Below are 13,072 nucleotides of genomic sequence, written 5' to 3' on the forward strand. Positions count from 1 at the left end.
ACGTCACCACCACTAAGCTAAAGGTGGCTAATGTTGGGCTATAAAGAACTACAACACGGTCACATGAATTAATAATTAATTACATGTATTTTGTAGCTGCCCGGATTATAACAGACAAAGACTCATTCTGAAAACTGCACTGGAACAACATAACATCAAGGACATGGATTTCAAGTCAATACACGAAAGCAAATCAAGAAATGAAGTAAACAAGCTGATCTTCAAGTTTCTCAAAAACACTGCTCTGAGGACAAGCATTTAATATAAACATTAAATAAATCAACAGTAGGTGGCGATATATGCTCCAAGTGGAAGCGATTCGCCATTAAAGAAAAAAGAAGAAGAAGAAGTAGCAGAAGAAGAAATACGCTAACGCTACAAACAGGCACAACACTGTTACTCTGTTTTTACTGACATAACATTTGATTTCACCGTGCTCTATTTTTTTTAACACACGTTCAAAAACGAGAACATTTTCGGGAGTTTCAACCGGCCACGGAAAACGGGGACGTTTTGGTCACCCATCCGACCGTGTTTACAGCTAGCACACAAGCTAACATAAAGACTACAAGCTCACTTGAGGTGGAGGCTTTTTTACACGTTGCTTGACTCACACATCTGATCTAAACGTAGTAACGTGTGTTGGGGAAAATAATTATTTAAAGTTATTTAATAATTGTACTTTTTGATGGATGAATGATGCTCAAAGTGAGGCGGGCCTGGTTTACACACACACACACACACACACACACACACACACACACACACACACACACACACACACACACACACGCTTCCTGCCTCGCTGCAGCCCACAGACCATAAAACAAGGCCACATTTTCCGACTGCACTTCCACCCTGAAAATAAAAAAGCACCCTCCTCTCTTTTCTCTCTCTGAAGGCTAAATTTAGCGCCTGGCCTCGCCGTACATCCCCCTTCGTCTCATCCCCTCGCCCACACACTTCCTGTGCTAACCTGCTCTTAGCCGACACTTTGATCCACACACACTGAACCAGGTTAATGAGAGGCTGGGAGGAGTACCGCTAGTAAAAGTACTTAGATCATGTACTTGAGTAAAAGTAATAGAAAATAGTTCATCTAAATAGTTTGTTTCTCCTCTTAAAACTGTTTAATAACAGTTCATTTAAAGGTGGGGTGGGTAAGTTTGAGAAGCCGGCTGGAGATACACTTGTTATATTCCATGGAATGCTCTGAACATCCCGATAGCAGTGAATATCTGAAGAGCTTTGACAATAAATACATAAGAAACATCATCTGTGGAAGCCGTGGCGCTGTAGAAAGCTCGACCAATCATCTGAGCCGGCTAAAGTAACTGGATGGCTTACCAGCCTGTCAGCCTTCCATCGGGGCACAGACTTATCTCGTGCCCTCATTGGTCATGTGCGCGTTCGTGTGTGTTGGAGGAGGGGCTCTGTGAGGAAGTGGCAGATTTCTTCCGGCTGTGTATTTTCAAATTCTAGCGATCTCGAGCCGGTTTCTCCAAAATTACCTACACCACCTTTAAAAGCTTAAAAACGATTTATCTGGTGGGTAGAGGTCGATAAAGCTGGCGACGCTAGGATAGAATATAGAATAGATAGAAATGGAGGATGAAACCCTCTTTAATTGTCACACATGCAGAGCACACAGTGACACGTGGTCTCTGCTTTTAACCAATCCTAGCACTAGACTCCTAGCACTAGACTCCTAGCGCTAGACTCCTAGTGTTAGACTCCTAGCACTAGGAGTCTAGCGCTAGGAGTCTAACGCTAGGAGTCTAACGCTAGGAGTGTTAGACTCCTAGTGCTATGAGTCTAGTGCTAGGAGTCTAGCACTAGACTCCTAGCACTAGGAGTCTAGCACTAGGAGTCTAACACTAGGAGTCTAGCGCTAGGAGTCTAGCGCTAGGAGTCTAGCGCTAGGAGTCTAGTGCTAGGAGTCTAGTGCTAGACTCCTAGCACCAGACTCCTAGCACTAGGAGTCTAACACTAGGAGTCTAACACTAGGAGTCTAACACTAGGAGTCTAGCGCTAGGAGTCTAGTGCTAGTCTCCTAGCACTAGACTCCTAACACTAGGAGTCTAGTGTTAGGAGTCTAACACTAGGAGTCTAGCGCTAGGAGTCTAGTGTTAGACTCCTAGTGCTAGGAGTCTAGTGCTAGGAGTCTAGTGCTAGGAGTCTAGTGCTAGGAGTCTAGTGCTAGGAGTCTAACGCTAGGAGTCTAGCTCTAGGAGTCTAGTGCTAGGAGTCTAGTGCTAGGAGTCTAGTGCTAGGAGTCTAGTGCTAGACTCCTAGCACTAGACTCCTAACACTAGGAGTCTAGTGCTAGGAGACTAGTGCTAGGAGTCTAGTGCTAGGAGTCTAGTGCTAGACTCCTAGCACTAGACTCCTAGCACTAGGAGTCTAACACTAGGAGTCTAGTGCTAGGAGTCTAGTGCTAGGAGCATTGCTCTGCAAATAAATAATAACTACACTTCAACCGGAAGCGCCACAGAGCCGGTGAAGCATTAGATGAATATCAGTAGATATTTAAAGACCTGGTTTAAGAGAGTTTAAGCTCAGACAGAGTCACTGAGCAGCCCCCACAGATCCCGTGAGATCTTGAACCCTCACGTGATTCCAGACAGACAGGTGGAGTTGTACCTGGCGTGTGGTGGTGGAAGTTGGCGTTTCCGCCCTGAGCGTTGGCGGCGTTGATGCCCAGCTGCGTGAGGGTGGAGGCCAGGTTCCCCGTGCTGCTGCCCCCGCTCAGAGAGGTGCATCCTGGGTAGCAGGGCTCGTCCTGGTCCAGCGGCGTGGGCAGCGGCGACGGGAAGTGGAGGCTGGAGAGATCGGGCAGCGAGCCGCCGGTGTTCAGAGACGCCGGGACGCCGTGCCCCGGGGGGGGGGGCGGCTGCTCCGGAGACGAGAAGATGCTGAGGAGACAGGGTTCAGTAACTGAGTACTCAAGTCCTGCACTTAGTTAGGTATATGGTGTACTTCAATGTGTATGTGTGTGTTATGTTAGACTTACTTGATGCCAGGGACTTCACAGGATTTTGGCCGGGACGACAACAGAGGCAACTGGAGAATAACACACAGTTATAATTACGTTTTTAAGTTTTATTTAGTGGATTTACACATTAATAAATAAGTCAACAAGAATGAAGAGAAACTCCGACTGGAGGTATTCTAGCCTCTGCAGACCGTTTACATGCACTAAACTGGCACTTTTTAAAATACATATGTACTTACCTTCTTGGTGTCCCAGGGCTTGAGCAGCTTCCCCTCATCCAGCATGTTCTCTTCGATCGGAGGCACCGGGTACGGAAACACTGAGATCCATTTGAAAAGGAAACGGTGCCGTTACATGACAGCAGTGTGTGTGTGTGATAGCAGTGTGTGTGTGCGTGTATGTGTGTGTGTGTGTGTGTGTGTGAGCGTGTGTGTGTGTGTGACAGCAGTGTGTGTGTGTGTGTGTGTGTGTGTGTGTGTGTGTGTGTGTGTGTGTGAGCGTGTGTGTGTGTGTGTGTGTGTGTGTGTGTGTGTGTGACAGCAGTGTGTGTGTGTGTGTGTTGTGTGTGTGAGCGTGTGGTGTGTGTGACAGCAGTTGTGTGTGTGTGTGTGTGTGTGTGTGTGTGTGAGCGTGTGTGTGTGTGAGTGTGTGTGCGTGACAGCAGTGTGTGTGTGTGTGTGTGTGTGTGTGAGCGTGTGTGTGTGACAGCAGTGTGTGTGGTGTGTGTGTGAGCGTGTGTGTGTGTGTGTGTGTGTGAGCGTGTGTGTGTGACAGCAGTGTGTGTGTGTGTGTGTGTGTGTGTGTGTGTGTGTGTGTGTGACAGCAGTGTGTGTGTGTGTGTGTGTGTGTGTGTGTGTGTGTGTGACAGCAGTGGTGTGTGTGTGTGTGTGTGTGTGTGTGTGTGTGTGTGTGTGTGTGAGCGTGTGTGTGTGTGTGTGTGTGTGTGCGTGACAGCAGTGTGTGTGTGTGAGCGTGTGTGTGTGACAGCAGTGTGTGTGCGTGTGCGTGTGTGTGTGTGAGACTCACTTCGTCTGCCCTCTCCATCGCTCTGCCCTGCAGGATCACACACACACACACACACACACACACACACACACACACACACACACACGATCACACACACACACACACACACACACACACACACACACACACACACACACACACGTTAATAGTGAGCTGGATATATCCTCCTCAGTTTATATTCAGAACGTCCTGTAAGGAAAACCTGTCCACGCGACTTTATCCTATTTATATTTCGCATATAGGTCAACAGTGTAACAAAGAACAGGTGACCACATCCAAAACACAGAAGAAAGGAACAAAAAACATCGCACCACTTTCACTTTCCGTCACTGTGGTTTCAAGAGGAGACGTGTGAAAGCTGCAGGAACCAGTCCTGAAACATGACTCAGCATTTCAGCACTTCCTGTCCCCTGTCTGGAGGTCAACGGTTTCTGAATGTTTTTATGTTCACAAGTTCCTGAAATAAGGTCTGTGGTTAAGACGAGCTGAAGAGATTTTTATTCTACCGCGTAAAGTATGCCAGTAAATACCTCACTGCTGGATTTACTAACGACGCTTGCTAACAAGTGTCTAAATGAGACGATTTAATGTCATCCCGCCCAACATTAGCCGCCTTTAGCTTAGCGGTGGTGACGTGAAGTCATGTGACCGTGCTGTAGTTCCTTTATAGCCCAACATTAGCCTCCTTTAGCTTAGCGATGGTGACGTGAAGTCATGTGACCGTGCTGTAGTTCTTTATAGCCCAACATTAGCCTCCTTTAGCTTAGCGATGGTGACGTGAAGTCATGTGACCGTGCTGTAGTTCTTTATAGCCCAACATTAGCCACCTTTAGCTTAGCGGTGGTGACGTGAAGTCATGTGACCGTGCTGTAGTTCTTTATAGCCCAACATTAGCCTCCTTTAGCTTAGCGATGGTGACGTGAAGTCATGTGACCGTGCTGTAGTTCTTTATAGCCCAACATTAGCCACCTTTAGCTTAGCGGTGGTGACGTGAAGTCATGTGACCGTGCTGTAGTTCTTTATAGCCCAACATTAGCCACCTTTAGCTTAGCGGTGGTGACGTGAAGTCATGTGACCGTGCTGTAGTTCCTTTATAGCCCAACATTAGCCATCTTTAGCTTAGCGATGGTGACGTGAAGTCATGTGGCCATGCTGTAGTTCTTTATAGCCCAACATTAGCCACCTTTAGCTTAGCGGTGGTGACGTGAAGTCATGTGACCGTGCTGTAGTTCCTTTATAGCCCAACATTAGCTTAGCGGTGGTGACGTGAAGTCATGTGACCGTGCTGTAGTTCTTTATAGCCCAACATTAGCCACCTTTAGCTTAGCGGTGGTGACGTGAAGTCATGTGACCGTGATGTAGTTCCTTTATAGCCCAACATTAGCCTCCTGTAGCTTAGCGATGGTGACGTGAAGTCATGTGACCGTGCTGTAGTTCCTTTATAGCCCAACATTAGCCACATTTAGCTTAGCGGTAGTGAAGTCATGTGACCGTGCTGTTGTTCTTTATAGCCCAACATTAGCCACATTTAGCTTAGCGGTAGTGAAGTCATGTGACCGTGCTGTAGTTCCTTTATAGCCCAACATTAGCCACCTTTAGCTTAGCGGTGGAGACGTGAAGTCATGTGACCGTGCTGTAGTTCCTTTATAGCCCAACATTAGCCTCCTTTAGCTTAGCGGTGGTGACGTGAAGTCATGTGACCGTGCTGTAGTTCCTTTATAGCCCAACATTAGCCGCCTTTAGCTTAGCGGTGGTGACGTGAAGTCATGTGACCGTGCTGTAGTTCCTTTATAGCCCAACATTAGCCTCCTTTAGCTTAGCGGTGGTGACGTGAAGTCATGTGACCGTGCTGTAGTTCTTTATAGCCCAACATTAGCCGCCTTTAGCTTAGCGGTGGTGACGTGAAGTCATGTGACCGTGCTGTAGTTCCTTTATAGCCCAACATTAGCCACCTTTAGCTTAGCGGTGGTGACGTGAAGTCATGTGACCATGCTGTAGTTCCTTTATAGCCCAGCATTAGCCTCCTTTAGCTTAGCGGTGGTGACGTGAAGTCATGTGACCGTGCTGTAGTTCCTTTATAGCCCAACATTAGCCACCTTTAGCTTAGTGGTGGTGACGTGAAGTCATGTGACCGTGCTGTAGTTCCTTTATAGCCCAACATTAGCCTCCTTTAGCTTAGCGGTGGTGACGTGAAGTCATGTGACCGTGCTGTAGTTCCTTCATAGCCCAACATTAGCCACCTTTAGCTTAGCGGTGGAGACGTGAAGTCATGTGACCGTGCTGTAGTTCCTTTATAGCCCAACATTAGCCACCTTTAGCTTAGCGGTGGTGACGTGAAGTCATGTGACCGTGCTGTAGTTCTTTATAGCCCAACATTAGCCACCTTTAGCTTAGCGGTGGTGACGTGAAGTCATGTGACCGTGCTGTAGTTCCTTTATAGCCCAACATTAGCCACCTTTAGCTTAGCGGTGGTGACGTGAAGTCATGTGACCGTGCTGTAGTTCCTTTATAGCCCAACATTAGCCTCCTTTAGCTTAGCGGTGGTCACGTGAAGTCATGTGACCGTGCTGTAGTTCCTTTATAGCCCAACATTAGCCAACTTTAGCTTAGCGGTGGAGACGTGAAGTCATGTGACCGTGCTGTAGTTCCTTTATAGCCCAACATTAGCCACCTTTAGCTTAGCGGTGGAGACGTGAAGTCATGTGACCGTGCTGTAGTTCCTTTATAGCCCAACATTAGCCACCTTTAGCTTAGCGGTGGTGACGTGAAGTCATGTGACCGTGCTGTAGTTCCTTTATAGCCCAACATTAGCCACCTTTAGCTTAGCGGTGGTGACGTGAAGTCATGTGACCGTGCTGTAGTTCCTTTATAGCCCAACATTAGCCACCTTTAGCTTAGCGGTGGTGACGTGAAGTCATGTGACCGTGCTGTAGTTCCTTTAAAGCCCAACATTAGCTGCCTTTAGCTTAGCGGTGGTGACGTGAAGTCATGTGACCGTTAGTGCTGCGTACCGGTACGCCGAACCGGTACTGGACTTGTAAAAAGTTTCGGTTCAAGTCCGGTTAAAACCGGAACGTCGGGAACCGGTACTTGGACTCGCAAAAAAACTAGCACTTACGTATATTCTGGTGTCTGTGGTTATTTAAACATTCCCTGATAAACGTTATTCAGTGTCAATAAATGAGTGCTAATCCCAGTGTGCTCAGTGTACAACATCACATGTCATTTCACCTTCGATTCACGGTTTGAAAACGTAGCATTTCGCCACATGCTAATGCTAACCGGAAGTGAAGAATTTTCAGAATAAAAGTATTAAGTTAATAGTTAGTGAACTTCCGTTTTTTTAAGAATAAAACTGATTTCAATTAAATAGTGTATTTAATTCAAAATTACGCCATATCAACATTGATTTGAATTTCTAACAGTATGTATGTACATCACTATGTATGTAGTATGTACTGTATAATGTACACATGTAGAGTTGTAGAAAATACATGGTGTACAGACAGTACAGTACACTGACTGTACATACAGTGTAGCCTATACTGTATACTATAGTAGCAGTGTAATGTAATGCGTATAGTCTACTCTACACTCTACCTTTCAGCAAAGCTTTAGGGATTTAGGCTCAGTCAGCTCAGGGACTGTTTGGTTACTTCAGTTTGGTAAATGAAATAAATGTTTGAACTTTGTAGTAGTTCACTGTAGTTGCTGTCATAAGTCATTTGTAGACTAAGTGGCAAAAACAGTTTTTTTACATTTGTACTTTGTAGAGAAATGTAGACACAAGTTGGAAGGGAGCACAATAAACCTGACGAGTTTGAATTTGAGTTGATTATAAGTTAATTTTCAATTGATAATTAGCTCACAATAAGTTCACTTTAGTTACTCACGCAACTTGACACAAGCCATGGGTTCAGGTCCGGACTTATAAGTCCGGACCTGAACCTGAACCTCCGGACTTGAGTCCGGACCTGAACCTGAATGTGAGTCCAGGTACGCAGCACTAGTGACCGTGCTGTAGTTCCTTTAAAGCCTAATGTTAGATACTTAAAAAATCAAAAGTGGTGTTAATATGGAGATCATCCTGCTTCCCTGAGTTTGTCTGTCTCTAGATGTGATGTATATGTGTGTGTGGCCTCACCTGAGCGTCTGCTGCTCTGGAGGGGCCCCCCTGTGGAGAAGGGGTCTCCTTGGGGGGGGTTCATCACGCTGGTGTGGAGCGCCGAGTCAGAGTTAGTCCTGAGGGCCGAGAGATCCAATAAAAACGTAAACACTTCAATCAGACAATCTCTCCATAACACCAGCGCTGTTTTAATCTCCATGGTGATAGATGACAGTAAAGCTGTGATATCGGAGCGATGCCGTGCTGGCTTCCCCTGAGAGGAGGAACACCTGACAGCTCCTGCTATAAACCACACTCAGTCACAGTTACAAAGCACACAGACTTTAGGTATTTGTACTTCACTTGAGTATTTTCATTATACTTACCTAGGTATACACACAAGCATGTTATCTTCATGATATTGATAACAGCGGTATACTCACAGATGTGTTTAGAAACAGAAAAAAGAGAGGTAGATCTTGAGATTGGTCAAAGTCAAAAGGAAGGAGAAAATAGACGCATTTATTTTGTCTGAGTCCGGAAGAAGAAACAAAACATTTCAAATAGAAGCTCCACGGGATTCTCATTTCCCCCAACATGCTTTCATTATTTCATCCTCCACTTCCACTCTGATGGTGGAGGGAGGAAGAGGAGGAAGAGGAGGAAGAGGGGGATTCACCTGTTGAGTGCAGTGACGGGGAGACGAAACAACTGGCTTTTATCCCCGGGGAAGTTTCCAGACCAATTCCTTTTTTTATGATCGACAAGAACAAAAAGTTACCACCGGGAAAACATCGGAGAGAGGAGGAAAGAAGAAGCAGCAGGAAGAGGAAGAGGAGGAGGAGGAAGAGGGCTCGGAGAAGCAAGCGGAGGAGGAGGAGGAAGGGGGGGGGTCTCGTGAACTGTTAGCGCTGGTGTTGTGTCAAATTATGCACCCCCACCGTGAAATGCACCCCGTGTCACGGGAACGCGCATTTCTAAACGTTTACACCTTAAAACGAAAAGTAAACGTCCAGGTTATTTATTTAATGGTAATTTTCAGACTGCGAGTCGTTTAGCGGCAGCTGGTCCCTCGGCTCACGTCGTCCACTCGGGCCACCTGTGCGTCAACAAATAATGTCCCCCTGACCAACCTATATTGCAACACCCCAACCATCAAAATACGGGCCGTTTCTCAATCTCGAGGATACTGGCTTCCAAGCCAATATTTCAAGGATGCTACGTCATCGAGTGCCGCCGAAGGACTGTTCCAATTTCCAGCATACTTGGAATTCCACAGAGGCCGCGTCCTTGGTTTGGGGGAAATTTCGAGGCTGCACATGGGTAGACTTCGCGTCCTTAAAATCCCCACAATGCTTTGCGCACGGACCAATTTCAAAAACCCTTGCGGAGAATGGCTGAACCGACGCAGCACACGTTTAAATGTAAGTATAGTGGCGTAGAACATGTGTTGGTAAATATGTTACTTTGTTACTTTTGTTTGTTATCAACAAAAATGTGTTCCGTGAAAGTAAAGCAAGTTCATAATTAGATAGACGTCGTGAGGTATTTATTTTCGGTACAGTTTATGTTGAGTGGCACACTTGTTAGCCTGTTCCATTCTTCTTCGTTTTCCGAAGCCGTGGCTTGGAAGCATACTTGCTTCGTTTCTGAAGGAAGTGACTTGGAAGTACGCGACTACCAAGCCAGCATCCTCGAGATTGAGAAGCACCCACGGAGCGAAAAGTTTAAACACAAGAATCAAGACTATATGAGCTACCACTAAACGACTCTGAAAACTACCATTCAAAAAACCCTGGACGTTTTCTTTTCGTTTTAAGGTGTAAACGTTTCATTTTCAAATGCGTGTTCCCGTGACAAGGGGTGCATAACACGGCACAACACCGGTGTTCAGACATTTCAATGATTTGTTCGGCAGAGTTAGGTCTGGAAACGAGATAACGGCATAACACCGGAGCCCTGCTGCGGGGGAACTTTGGCGCTGTTCTGAGTTTGTTCTAATCCGTCAAAATGACGAACTGCTTTCAGATTTTTCCGTCATTGTTAAAACAAATTCGTCACAGCCGGAATATATTCGGTTAACGCGACCTCTGCCCCCCCCCCCCCCTTATCACCTGAATCTCCTCCTGTACCTCATTCACACCAACACAACTCCGGTTCAAGCTCCGTGCTAGAGCTTTTCAGGTTCAGAACCGGTTCTTCGGTTTAGCTCCGGCTCTTTTCACACCGCCCAGAGTCCGACTGGTGCTGCGTCATCGTTTGCGTCATGGCGTAACCGTTTGCGTGCCTGCTTCATAAAGCCAAACCGCGGAAACCCCTCACAGCTCACACCGACAACAACAACAACAACAACAACAACAACAACAACAACAACAACGGCCGATTGTGCTCCAGCTTCCTCTGTACCTCTTCGGAAGCCCAGCTTCCCAGTAGGTAGCTGGTCTCTTCAGTGGACCACTGCTGCTGGCTAAGTTTCTCCATCGTTGTGTACAAGCTGGATAAAACGCCGGCTTGTTGTTGTTGTTCAGGAGTTGATCCCGCCCCTGCCCCCGCCTCGACGTAAGCGTGACGTATGCGGTGCTTTTGCTCTGGCCGGAAAAAAATGTGGTTCTTGAAACGAACCGGATTCCGGAGCTAAGAGGCTGCTCCGCTGCGGTGTGAACAGGAAAACCCGGTGCTTTTAAGCTCCAGCTCCGAACCGGCCCTGAAACACCGTAGATGTGAATGAGGTACAAGAGCACCATTGAGTTCTTTGTAACCAAATGTCTCTCAGATGCCCCTTTCACACCAGCGCCTTTTCAGCTCCGGCTTGGAGCTAGAGCCTGAAAAGCGCCGGGTTTTCCAGTTCACACCGGAGCTGCGCCGGCTCTTAGCTCCGGAATCCGCTTCATTTCCAGCTCCAAAAAATTGTCGGTCAAGAGGCAAGAGCTTTGGAGCTAAGAGGTGACGTCGCTTACGTCTCTCTTACGTCGAGGCGTGCAGGAAACTAAACCCACCTCCCATGGCTCGACTGTTATGCCTGCCTACAAGCAGTAGTGCCTATAAACACACTTTATAAAGTCAGGCAGCACTAACCAGGCTTCGTGTGGTTCTGTTTATGTGTGCCTTACTTTGACCATCCGTTCACTGTTATCGATCGTTGTGGAGAGAGGCAGACGTGTTGTTTTGTATTATTGCAGCTATCGGATGCAAGTAGTCAGTTTAGCTTCGGTTGCTATGCCAACATCACCCGTTTTATACCAGAGAAACTTTCATAACAGCGTTGTGATACCAAACAGTGTCAATTCAGACTGACACACATTCACTTAGGCTAAGGGAACTGGGGATATGCATCAGCTGCTTGTGTGAGTCGGACAGTGAATACTTTAGAGCGGCCGCTGCAGTGTGAGCTAACCGGGAGCTAACGGGAGAATAAACTCCCGTGGAAGAGCAGCACTGCAGCGGTCGGTAAATGCTGCAGAAACACATTAATAAACAATGAACCACGGCACTCTGGAGAAAAGTATAAGGTTGGAGAAGTCGTTATTCAATTTATTCTGGCTTCGTGTGATTAAAAGCAACACGATCATCGACCCGACGCTGTTGTTGTTGTTGTTGTGAGCGCCGTAATGGCTGCCGTTGGGGAGCAAATCAGCGATGTAAACGGTGACGCCATGACGCAGCAAGGGCAGCTCTGGGGCGCCAGTGGGCGGTGTGTACAGAGCGGGAGCTGAAAAGGGAAACCGGAGCTGAAGCAGAAAAGCTCCCGCTCGGAGCTAGAAACTGAAAAGCGCTGGTGTGAAAGCCGCAAGAGGGGCGTGGGGAGGGGCTCCTTGCTTTCATCTAAAGTAACAGACAGAGAATCAGCACTTTGGAAACAGGGCTGAAACAGAGGGGATTATGGGTAATCATGACTCGACATTAACGACTGCCCGATGGCCCATCTAGTATTTAGCTCGGGCAATGAAGCCTCACCTGCTGGTTGCCCGATCGGGCAATCTATCATGCCAGTATCATGCGGATCCAGTAATGAGTGACCCGACAGTAAAACTAAACATATCTATAACTAGTTACGGTAGTTTGAGAGGTCATTAAAATAGCTACGTGTGATATTCTAACCTGAAGTGTGTGTTTTGTTCCGCTCACCGCTGCAGGTGATCATGCAGAGCTGCGTGTCGACTCGTCAGCAGCAGCTGATCTCTCTCTCTCGTCAGATCAGACTTCACTCGCGTTTATGTCCATATCGATCAGATCCAGCTAGTTCTAGCTAATGATATGACTACCTGCTTATTAAAAGACACCTACACAATAAGTGTCGCTATGCAACTGGATGAGGCCACAAAGTATAGCGCAGCATTATGCATTTGTTTACATGCCCACCGGAACCCCGAGGCATTACCAACAGATCAACGCACAATCAACCCATACAGGACATCTCTTTCTCCACATTCAGTGTTAGACATTAGAATTGACTATTCTTGTCTGTCTCATACTCTTCTTGTCTGTCACATAAGTGGCGCAACTGAAGCGGTATTGCGCTAAAGGGAAATTATTTTGACCGAAGATATTTAGATTTGCCGGCTAACGGGAGCTCTGACGTCGCCATTTTGTGTGCTTGGCGGATGCGCTCGGCTCCTCTCGACTGCTGCTCGGTCAGCTTCCGGATGAGGAGGCATTCGTTCGACCAACTTACAGTAGATAACATTACAGACATTTTTAACGGGGGCCATAATAGTGTAAATAACTGAATGTAATGTTTTCTACTTTTTTGCCTTCATCAGATGGAAAGTGTCTTGACCAACAACTCAAGTGTTTCTTATAGCTATGCAGGGCATGCAAGCGAACAAACACAAACAAACAAACAAGTGAAATTAAGAATAAAATTGAAATGGTACAATATAATATTGTGGTGGTTCATCTTATAATTCAGTCTCGAGAATGCACCAGACAGCATCCAAGACCTGCAC

At 46.8% G+C, this 13,072-nt stretch overlaps 1 pseudogene; it reads right to left on the reverse strand.

The window, feature by feature from the left end:
• Positions 1–13,072, reverse strand: part of LOC117443318 (CREB-regulated transcription coactivator 2-like) — a 32,180-nt pseudogene that overhangs the window by 16,868 nt on the left and 2,240 nt on the right.

This window comes from Pseudochaenichthys georgianus, unplaced genomic scaffold (genome assembly GCF_902827115.2).
Source record: "Pseudochaenichthys georgianus unplaced genomic scaffold, fPseGeo1.2 scaffold_582_arrow_ctg1, whole genome shotgun sequence".
Classification (NCBI taxonomy): Eukaryota; Metazoa; Chordata; class Actinopteri; order Perciformes; family Channichthyidae; genus Pseudochaenichthys; species Pseudochaenichthys georgianus.